A 12,310-nucleotide genomic window follows, 5' to 3' on the forward strand; every position below is an offset into this window, starting at 1 on the left:
CTTCGTTGTCACTTTATCCTTTTGTTTTGTTGAATAGGTTTTTATTATTTTTTTTCGAAACTTTACACAGTAATCAAGGAAGGTTGAAGAACTTGAGGGAATTCGACTTTTGCCATCCGTGGCGATCAGTATGGTACTCTAAGAACGTTGATAATCGTTGGGGTGATGATATAGTTTTTACGTGATATTAAAAGCGACCGATTTAAGGTACCGTTTTCAAAAAGTTAAACTGTGTTGACCGTAGTTCAGAAATAGAAGTTCAAAAGTTCGTAAAGAAATTTAGTGGTTTATTTGGTAGAAGCGCAGAAATTATGACCTTCGAATATCGCAATAAAAGTGTAATTTGGATATTAAAAGTGCGAAATGCAGTTGGATTAAACTCATGACACGAGTAGGAAATTATCGCACTAGATAGGTATACCAAAGAAGGGATCCAGATTTTCGAGTCCCATTCAATTACGCTAAAAACTTAATCCGAAGTTTGCTTTTGATGCAGAAAAAGCATTTTCCCATTATAACGCGATAAAAAAGAATAATTATTTGGTTTCGAACGAACTATTTACTCATTGTTTATCCGCATTCAATTACGGTGAATCATTTTCGGACGAGAAACCAAATGTAAACGCATTATATTTCACGAATTATGTTAATTAAATTAAGTAGTGTACGAAAAGAAATGAAAGCTTTCCCTTTTTCTTTAAAAATTGATAGCCAATAAAGAAAGTTTCCTGGTTGTTAACAACACGATAATGAACCTCAGTATATTCGAAATTTTCCCCGGAGTATCTATTTCGAGTATTTTACGAAATGATCCTTTTGTGAAAATAAATTTTTGCAAATATTTTCATGATTAAGTACACATGTTTAAATAAGGACCTATTGGTAAGGAAGTAAATTTCATTGTAATTTTCGTGGAAATTACATTAAAAAACTTTCTTTGTAAAAAGGCCAGCTGAGATTATTAACCCTACGTTAGTCGCGTGGATGACAATGGTCATCCAGGCATTTTTAATACCGCCTATAACTCGTGCAAAATCGATTGAGCCTGTGCGGCTTTCAATACCTTTCAGTAAAGGTGGAGAGAAGACAGGGTTAACATTATAAGGTTATTGCAGTGTTGTTAGTAGTGTCATTAGCAGTAAAAGTGAGTTGGATGACTCTGCTAGGGGTAAATCAAGCCACAACACCGGTGACGGAACCTCATACTGCCGGATCCAGAGGACGTTGTCACGATTGTGGAAGGTCTCGTAACAAAACGACCCGAAAATGGTGTGTCAAGTGCAACAAATGGGTTTGCAATGATCATCTAGAAGAAGTATGTTTTGAATGTTTCGAATAAACTGTTGTCAATATTTAAATACATACTTATTAAATCGTTCTAAAATGAAGTAGTTGTAATTTTCATTTGCGTAGGTACTATATGCTCCATGGGGAAAATGTAATAACGAAATTTTGTACCATGTGACATATGTCATCCACGCGACTAAACACGTAAGTAAATCGTGCGCGACTAACGTAGGGTGAAAATTGTGTAGTGTGAAGTAAGTACATAAGAATGAGACAGAAATTTTTATTTAATATGGTTTTTGAGTCTCATACTTATGTACATACCTTACAACACTCAAAATAAATGGAGCACTTCGTCGATAAAGTGTAATGTGAAGTTAAAAGTATAATTGGTAGTTGTTCATTAGTTCAACACGCCATTATTAAAAGTATAAATTAATAGTACATTATATATCAAGGTAGAGAAGTCCAGTATTATTGCCTGAGTACCCAGATTACATCTCGAGGCGCTTGCGCCGAGGGGTGTAAGGTGCGAAGGCAATAATAGACTTCTCTACCGTGGTATATATACTATTTTTTTTCACTACTAGCACTTGAAATCCTCTAAATTAACATATTATATTGATAAGAGAGTTAACGGTTGGACAGAATTGTTTGTTTCTTAATAGTAATTTCGTTCGAATTTTTTCAAAATGTGATAATTTTAGGTATGTAATTTCTCTGGAAATTGCGAATGGTGGCAATTATTCGTTTTAGAGAACTTGTCTAAACGTTCATTGAGCGAAATTTCGGGTTGTGTTTTCTAAAAGTGACAGCGTGACACTTTGAACAAATGCCGAGAAAGCCTACTTTACAAGTGGAAAAAAGGTTAATAATCATGTCATCAGACGCTAGTAGTGAAAAAAATTTTTTTTGCCATCGCACAAGATTCTTCGTAAATTTAATTATAAAACTGGAAACAGGACACTGTATGTTAAACAACACAATGCATATATATAGAACACACTCCTGCAAAGGAATAAAACTCCCGATTGTGAAAACGGAAAATTGTGCATTTGGCGTAATTTTGATGTCACAGCACATCAAACAAATAATATCACGCTTGTCGCGGCGATACCTTATAACTACGTGTGTGAAAAGCCATTAGTATGTAAATGTAAAAACACTTCTCGTGTATACGCGTACCACCCTGTTTGCACTTAATTGCGGTCTTTTCATCTCGCAATAAAATTATTTAGCTAATAAATTCTGTCAAGGCATGGGGGAAATGAATTCATCTAACGAATAATAAAAAAGAGCTTTGAGGGAAATTTTCGTATTTATTAGTTACTGAAGTCAATATCTTTGGGTCTCGGTTGCGTGTCAAATAGTTAATGTTATTATTTATGATTGCAGATTTGCGCGTTATGATGTTTTGCATGACAAAATGAAAGAAATAATGGTAATATTACTTTGAAGATAGCGGCATAAATATAAACGCAAATCAGACATTTCAAGAACACTTCGGATGAAATCGATTCACAGGCCATTTCTTTATTTTTGAGCGTAAAAAGCTACAGATGTGATCTCATTAAAGCTGTTGAAACTTACAATCATACATCATCCGAACCCAATTACTTTCGTAGGCTCTAGTTAAAGTGGATTATATACATAATTATCATCCTTTGTCATTTGCAGGAAATAATTCCAATCTAGTCAAAGATTAATGACCAAACTGTAAAACAGATAGTGTGTTGGGGAGACTGTTGTTAGTTGATGGTGCGTTCAGTTTCCTTGTTGAAGGGTTAAAGGGTACGTAGCAGCACACTTTAAAAGTTTCACCAGATAGAAAAAAGTTACAGGATTTATTTTACTGGGCGCAATGTACAACTTTAACATGCGGTGGTTAATTAATGGTGAGAACGGGTGTAACATTAAATATATATTTTTTATTATACCTGAATCACAATCTCCGTTTTAAACACTCAAATGCGTGCGAAAAAAGGCCTTTAAAACACACGTGCTTTAAAGTTGCTAAGTAACGATACTTCAAGTATCACTTTTGAAACTGTCATCTGGGGCTGAAATAAAAGATCCTCTTAGGTCGCTTTCTGTAAATGCAGAACATTTCTTTGGCTTGCACCTATCCTTTGGTTGAAGGTTTCACAAACGCGCGTAATTTAGGGTATGCTTTCAAATCTGTTCCACTTTTAATCTCAGCATTGTTTGAAGTTTTGAGTGAATGCACCAAAAGATAGGAGATTTAAATACCTTTGAGATTTCCTTCATATATCCCAGCATTATCGACGCATTTAAGACTTTATTCGTAAGTAACTTCCTTTTCATCCATAGAAACAACTTTCATATTCTTTATAATAAGCTTTACTGGATTTGGATTTTACACCTACCTGCAACGTTTGTTTAGATTTTACAAGAAGCGATTTAATGGACGGTGTATTATCTTTTTCAACGGAAATCGTTTTATTTACAAAGACGATTTTTATAAGCAAACGTCAAGTGAGATTTCCATGGCAATCGTGAAATTTCGAACACCCAGCCCACTTAATTAAACATGTATTCGAGTATAACGTCAATATGATTTCATTGTATTTCCTATTTTTAAATTATACTGCAGGTATAATAAAAAATACTATAAGATACACGTGTATAATTGGTCTTTAAAGCACTTGCAACGTTAAAGGCACTCCGCTTTGCGTCGTGCCCTTAAACTCGTTGCGCGTGCTTTAAAGACTTGATTATACACTTGTATCTTAATATACTATTATGTAGTTCCTGGCTTATGGTTGCAACGTTTTAAGTGTAATAAATTAATAGAGAAACTGACAATACAGAAAATGAGTTCTACATGAATTTACAACCGTAATCACTTAACGTATTTCTTAATTTTTTAGAAAATTTTTAAATTTTGAAAAGGCATCTATTTGCATTTGTGCAGACATTCTGAATAAGTTATCGTAGATTGGAACAGAGACAACTTTATTTGTTTCTTTATGTATTAGTATACGTAATCAAAGGTGCGCTTTAATTCTCAATGAAAGAACCTACCATGCTGAATTAGGTTACTGCATTTACTTTTATGACACCTGCCCTGACCTATAAGAGAGAATAAACAAAAAAACACACGTTCGTAACTTCCACTATGCGTTTTTATTTTCACAGCACCATAAATTCGAAAATATCAGCTTGTACAAATGAATCGCTATTTTTACTGCGATTTCGTTTATCCTAAAATGTAAAAATGCTTATCTCGGCATGTTTTTTATTCTATAACGGTTCTGGATATTTAGGATACACAAGAAATTTAATTTGGCAGTAAAATAATCGCATTATCCCTACAGTGAAGACTGTTTTCAAAATAAGGAGCAAAGGAGAATTTGCGTTTCGGTAATAGGCGGTTTAACGATACACTTGGCTCGGTTCCTTCAATATACGTTATATCTTTCCCTCAAATAGGTTCACGTAAAAAACAAATGGAGAAAATAGCGTGTTCGCCGCTTGTAGTCATTCCCTCTGTTGCTTCAAAATACAGTAATGCTTATCGAACAGAAGAAATAGCTATGGTTCTGTAAAAATACGTATTTTAATATGTAGTAGTAGAAGAGGTGCAGCCTGATTTTTTAAAATCTATTTATATTTGTTAGAGCTTTCGGCAAAACATCATACCTTCATCAGTAACAACTAAAATATACAAGAAATAATTAAAAGGTTAATTAACCGTCGAAACTTTAAAATAAAATAACAATGATACAATAATTTGGATGGATTTTTTAAATTAATCTTATTAGAATGTATCACACGCTCGATTATTAAGGAAATTTGGATTTCATTTATGTAAACTATTTTCTAACAAACGTTTTTTTTTAACAAATTAAATTGTTATAATATCGCTACGATGAGAAGTAACGCGCTCTTTCATGTTTCTTTTAGTTTGTTTTTTACAATTAACACAAGGAATTTTGTATACAATCAAATAGTATACGTTATAGGTATACTCTTTGATACAACGTAAGGAGGATTAAAAGTATTTGTTTTATCTTCCTTTTTTTAATAAAAAGCTTAAAGACAGGGTTTGATGATTTATTAGCAATGAATGATATTTCCTTGTTTCGAAATTAATTTCATAACTAATTTAAGGGATACATTTTTTATATGAGAGGCAAATCTGTAAATTTTGTTAGGTTGTGGTTTGTGTTTAATACCTGATAGGTAGGTAATTGGTTTTTCAGTTTATTAAAAGTTGAAAAGATTACCTAATTTGTTATTAATTCTGTGAAGGTGAAATCCGAATTTATTGATCCAAATCACGAAGCTCTTAATGTGAAATGAAGTAAGTCAATTTTCACACATGTAACTGGAAATTCGAAATCCAAAATTATAAGTAACTCAAAGTTCGAATTAATGAAGTTATTTTTGAAATTTAAAATTTTAAATTCTAAATAAAAACTAAGTTGAAAATTGATGCTCATATCATAAAGCCTGTAATTGGAAATTCAAAATTTGAAATCGAAATGTAATGTTTTAAAAGCGAGAAACATTTGGACGAGAAATTAAATTCAAAATTACTTCTAAAAAATCTTGCAATATCAAAATTTAAACCCAATTTGCGATAAAAGCACACAAATACTAACTCGTGAAAAAAATATACATTTGTAATCTGAAGCATTATAATATAACTCTCGCCAGGAAAGATTGCCGGTCACAGAACACTTGATCCCGATCTACAATCTATGTTTTTCTTAAGATGTGAGCGACTTCCGGAATAGGATCGTGCTAATGTTGAACGAAAAGTTTTTTTGTTCAACATTGACACGATAATACCCCGGAAGTCGCTCACATCTTACGAAAAACATAGATTGTAGATCGGGATCAAGTGTTCTGTGACCGGCAATCTTTCCTGGCGAGGGGTTTATGTATATTCAACAGTTTTGTCTCTTTGGTGAAAACTAGGGAATGCAATACCGGGATCGCGGGATCCCGAAATACCGGGATCCCGCAACATTTTTGCGGGATTAATCCTGCACATAAATGGAGCGGGATCCCGCGGGATTTGCGGGACTGAGAGATTTGTCGACCAAGGGGAAGACTCTGTTTTTTTTGTCAATGGAACGCATAATGGTGAAGTTATTTTTTAAATAATTGTTAAACTTTTTTAGTTAAAAATTTACTATGATTTTTGAGGCACTTTAGAAGTTCACCTTCTTGTGCTTTACCTACATGTGAGGTTTTTTTGAGTTCTAAGTTAGGCTGAAGGTCCTTTTTTTTAAATATTGTGATAATTAACGATTTATCTTAATACAGAAGTTAACCGTACAGAATTGCTTATTTCTCAATTTATTTAAAGTGTTGCGGGAGTCAATAGTAATCAGAGACACGCGTAATTCAAAATTTATGTACTGAAGAGATTCGTCCATTAAAAAAGGTATAAGGACGCTATATGTAAATTTTAACATAATGTAGCGATTTATCTAAATATTTTTTAACGAGCATTACACGACGTTTCCTAAATATTAACATGGGTTACCTCACAAACGATGTTATACATTTTCATAACTTGTCACATAAATAAAACTTGAATACGTAATTGATGATATAAACAGAAATGCTTGGGCTCGTTCACGTTTTATATAGTTTCCAGGAAGAAATAAACCGAAATGGATATTTAACTTATAAAGAAAGTGCTCGGAATGTCAGTCAATAAGATTGCATTGTAAAGTAACCTAGTGAGTAGAAATATGCAATTTAGAGTGATTCAATGAAATTCATCGAGTAAAGATATTAAAAATGGATGAGTCAAGGACACTTAATTGTAAAGTTACAGTGGTGCAATATTGTTAGCACTGTTCATGAACTTCAATTCTCGCCGTACTTTTCCTTAACTGAATTCAATGTTATTCATTTGCAAGCAGTTATAATCCTATATGAACCTGCTTGTGGCATGATATTAACAAATGCAACAGATGGGGGCGTTGGTCAGGGACGGACTTAAATTATTTGTAATTGGAAATGGAAATAAGTTGCTAATTACGTAAGCTGCTAGTAAATTATATCAACTTAGCCGAAAGAATTAAATAATTCCTCTTTACGCTCCTTATATTATAGTTTTAACGCTTCATGAATGCATTGAAGTGTTTCAAAGAGAGCTATACTGGTTTGGGTCGGTTTTAAAATGTTTACTGCTGCTGACAGTCAGGGTAAATAGTGCCTTAGTTTTTGGGTTCTGTAGGAAGCAGACCTAGGCGGAACTATGCGTATTATAATAAAGACGTTATTATTATTCTGTCGGTTCCCCACTGATGGAAGCTCAATAGCTCCTATTATAGCTTCTGTAAACCGTAGGTTACTTCAACCCCTAATATCAGTCTGCGTTTCCGTGGCCAATCAGTGCCGAGTACTGCCATTTATGCGTGGGCTCCTAGTAGACCGAAAATTAAAGGACCAGTCTACGAAAAGAGCTCTTCCCCGGCTTCACCGTTTATCGGAAAAAATGGCATACAAAGTCAATAAAATTTGACCCAAAAGAGTGGAAAATCGGATGATGTTGTGGTGGGATCGCGCGGATTAGTTTAGATGTAGAGGTGGTTTAAGTGGTGTAGAAAATGCTTAGTAGGCACTCACTTAAATAAGTGCAGACTGCACCGTATGAATTAATTAGTGTCCCGTCGATTTGTGCACCGTTTTAAATTTCATTTCATATTGTTAATTCTAAAGGTCCACTCAAACCGACGGGATATGCGTGCGAAACGCGGCATCGGTATACATACCTGCATATCCCGCTGTACAAATATATCCCGCAGCCGTGGTGACATCACATATTAGGGCGGAAATATGATTTAACGCTGGCAACATTCCTATATTAATAGCATCCTTTTTCGGAACCATTGTCTACGTTGGAAGAAACATAACACGGTTTCAGGCACCCAGGTGTTTTACTACCACGATAATTTAGAGCGCGTAACATGTGGTTGTATTATGCGAGTGGGTGGTATGTCGGTTTAGCTTAGACTAAGGCAATTCGTAACAATGCCCTTATCGAGTTTTAAACAATTCGAGCAAGATTTGTTCAGATGATGAGCTACGAAAAATTGGTTCTTACTAATACATTCCCTTTAGTAATATCTAACAGACAGACGACGACCTCTAAAACTGTAGCTTAAATTACTCCAAGACACAAGTACAATCTATGCTTCTAACACGATCATCTAGGAGGCCTGAACCTGAAGAAGATGAGTGGTATAATAATCATTGTATTTAACTTTGCCAGCAGTTATTTCTGTTTTATCTGTTGGTTTTTATTATTTTACTTTTTACTGCTAAAATGTTACCTCCTTTAAACTCCCCTTGTTTACATAAGAGGTTTCCTTTTATTTTACCTAAAAATTTGCTAGGTTTTTTTTATTTTTTTCTGTCCAGCAAAATAACACCATAATTCCAAATGACTATATATTGATCAAAATCAGAAAATATTAAGAGTTGTCTATGAATGCATTTCCTTTTTTACATAAGTAGGTAAGCAAGTACGACCCAGAAGTACTTTACCCTTGAAATCTGCGCAGGGACCAAGTTCGAGGTCATTCGATTTGATTCTGTTTGTAGACGGAAACAGGTCTGTTTTTCAGAAACTGGTCTGTTCATTGAAATCAGACCTGTTCCATAGAAACGGCTTTGTTCAGGTACATTTAACAGAATCAGGTTCGTGTAACCAACCTGTGTCTGATAAACAGATCTGTTTTGAATAAACAGACCTGTTTTCGTCGACAACAGAACCATATCGAATGATCTTGAACTTGCCGCATGCGCAAATCTCAAGGTCAAAGTAGTCCCGGATCGACCTTGCTTACCTACTTATATTACAATAATTAATCATTTTACTTTTTGGGGTCCTTATTGGCTACGTCATCCGACATTTTCTGTTCAATCAAGTTTATGTTATGTTTTTCTCCGGTCGTAGATAAGAAGTTTTATTCGCGGCGTAAGCTAATTTCACGAAAAGAAAACACAGGTGTTGAATTTATTCAGAAACGAAGTTGGAAGTAGAACGGAAAGGGAATATGTTTAAAATAGTAGAAACGAACATGAATCGTGGCTTGTTTGGTGGTGCCCTTAATCGTTGCTTATTGTTTTGGGTGATTGGTAATATTTGCCCTTATTTAAGCGTATTGATTAAAGTATAACATATAATAGGGTATAAATTAGTTTTACAATAATTGCACATGGAAATCTTACCCTGATTGTATATTCTGTTACTTACCTACGTCCCGTTGAAAACATCCCACACGGTATAAAGTGAATGTGGTCATTCATCATCTGTAAAAAAGACATATTACTTTTTTATATAACAGATATTTGGAGTGTGATGGTGTTAAGTCATCATTTCAGAATTCTGAGGAAATATGCAAATCGCATTCAATATAGAGTTTACATACTTTTTGTGAATCTATCAAAAAGGGTCGACCTTTTAAAAAATTTTAATGTATTTTCTTCCTAACTGTATTACTTTGCGGCAAAACTGACCCGTAACGTTTAATGTTATTACCTGCGGATAAGTCGAAAAGACTCGTTTAAGCGTTTATGAGCGGTAGAAAGCTCATTACTGTAAATGTCTCTCCTTTCGAAAGTAGATTAAAAAGCGAGCTATTTTGAAGCTTCATGCAAAGTTAGTGAATGACAAGGGGTTAATGAAAATGAATGTTTAGAGCAACAAAGTTTCAGAACGTTTGCGCATTGTCTTTAGAGTGAACTTTGTTATCAATAGGTAACGTAATACAGATACTTAGGCTTCAAATATTTACCAAAGAGATTGCAATTGGGTAGTTTTGAAGAAAGCTAGTAGAATCAACACTAAAAGTTATACTAATTTATCAAAAAGAAAACAGAAGGGAAATAAGAGTTTCCTAAATTTACTGATGCCATCAATATCTCTTGATATGAGACGTTGTTATTAATGAGCTCCTAGAGACTTTATAATTTTCCGGTGTCTGTAAATCGGAGTTCATGAATTGGCAATGCGGGTAAAAAAATAAGGAACCTCCTTTTGGCATCTCCGTTAGTTATCACCGAATTGCATGAAATTCAAAATGAGCATAGCCTCAGTCAAATAATACGCAATACCAAGCTGTAGCCATACCCAGGAGCTCGTTTGCTATATTTGTTTAATTTATCTTTACATATAAATTTCTTCTATACGTCTGTTTGTGACTGAACTTTTCTTGAACTGTATCTGGCCATAGTAGGATTTTTTTAAACTTCTTTTTTCGCTGAGGTCGCACTCCTATTTCCGATCGATACATGCGCTAAATCACCCTATATCTTCCCATAAGCTTCACTTTTAATAACTAAACAAAATAATTATGATCTTGAAATCCGTACCTAATTCAAATGAAACAACGCTATTAATTTTAACTTATACTGGAAGTAACCAACAATTAACCCGATTAACAATTGGCAAGAGACATTTTCATTGAATAATAAAATTAAACGTTTACTAGAATTCAGATTGACACATCCCAGATCGCAAGGAACACATACATTTTCAGTATACCACACGCATTCTAATAACACAAAGACATATAAAAATGAAATAATACATCCTGTGCCCACATGTTGCTTAACTTCTACGTCTTAAATTACAAAAAAAAAACAATTAAAACCTACTAAACAATTTTTTCAGCAAAAGTACAGCTATAACTAAATGAAATAAAACTCACCAATTATGTGCCTATTTGTCGCAAAATTCTCCCAGGTTAAATACAGGGTGTGCCGCTTACCATTCCAAGTGGCTATGTATCAAATTTCATTTGAACGCTTCCATAAATAAGAAAGTTGGCACTGCGCATGCGAAAAACCAAATTTTGAAACTGGTATTAAATTTGCTTTTATTCCAAGTGGCTATGCATCAAATTTCATTTAAACACCTTCATAAATAAGAAAGTTTGCAATCCGGTTTGTAAATTGTCGAGATGCGAAAAGGGCACTGTGAATGTTGATCGATTAGGCTCCATTTTTGGAATTGCGTTTTATATGGCTAAAGCTATACGCATATTGAATTTCATGCAATTTGGTTCATAACTAACGGAGATGTCAAAAGAGCCTTCCTTATTTTTTGGGCTACATTGCCAATTCACGAACTCCATTCTACAAATTTGATAATGAATCCACCTACAAAATTTCATCCTAATCGGTCCATTCGTTTATGAGTTATCGTTCTAACAGACGGACAGACGGACAGACATCACAAAATTAGAAACTCGCTAGGAGCTCGTTAATAATACTTTACCGTTTCATTTAATTTAATATGCAATTTAAAAAAAAAGTGTACTTTTTAAAATTTCCGCATAAATATTTTCGAAAATATGAGATTACTCCCTAATTAACATTTTGAGCGTACTACAACTTCCAAAAATGTATCCCAAACTTAAATGTAATCCAAAATTTAATGTACATTCGAGCGACCAATTTAATTTAGTTCTACCCTGTGTGGAGTATCTATCAACATGGACCCAACCAACGTTTAAATTATTAGTGTAAATAATATGATTGGGCAGTTCCTGTTTTGACTGAATGGTATACTTTGTTAACTTTTTGATCCATATTTGGTTTAGATACCAACCTGCAAGTAGAACTGGTTACAAAGTAGGTAACATTGTATTACCGGAAGTTAAATAATTCTGAAATATTTAAATCCCCGAGTTTGGTCACAAAAACTCATAATTGGAATTAATAATACTAATCAGATGTTGTTGTTTTATAGTAAGATTTATTAGTATTTTATTCAAATCAAGTTTGCAGAATTTCCGAAATAGTTCTGGAATGGCAAAGGATAGTGGTGTATACACTATCTCCAATTGAATTAGGTACTATAGTACAATGTACAATTTTTTGATTAATTAATTTCCCTTATATCGCCCATATTTTGCCTCACCAAGTTGTTAATTTTTGGTCACTTTTGTTTAATAAAATTGATAATTTAACTAATTTTCATTTTTCAATAATACACACATTTCATTAATGTACTTTCTTGCCTTGG

This window comes from Photinus pyralis, unplaced genomic scaffold (assembly GCF_008802855.1).
Source record: "Photinus pyralis isolate 1611_PpyrPB1 unplaced genomic scaffold, Ppyr1.3 Ppyr1.4_LG9, whole genome shotgun sequence".
Taxonomy (NCBI): Eukaryota; Metazoa; Arthropoda; class Insecta; order Coleoptera; family Lampyridae; genus Photinus; species Photinus pyralis.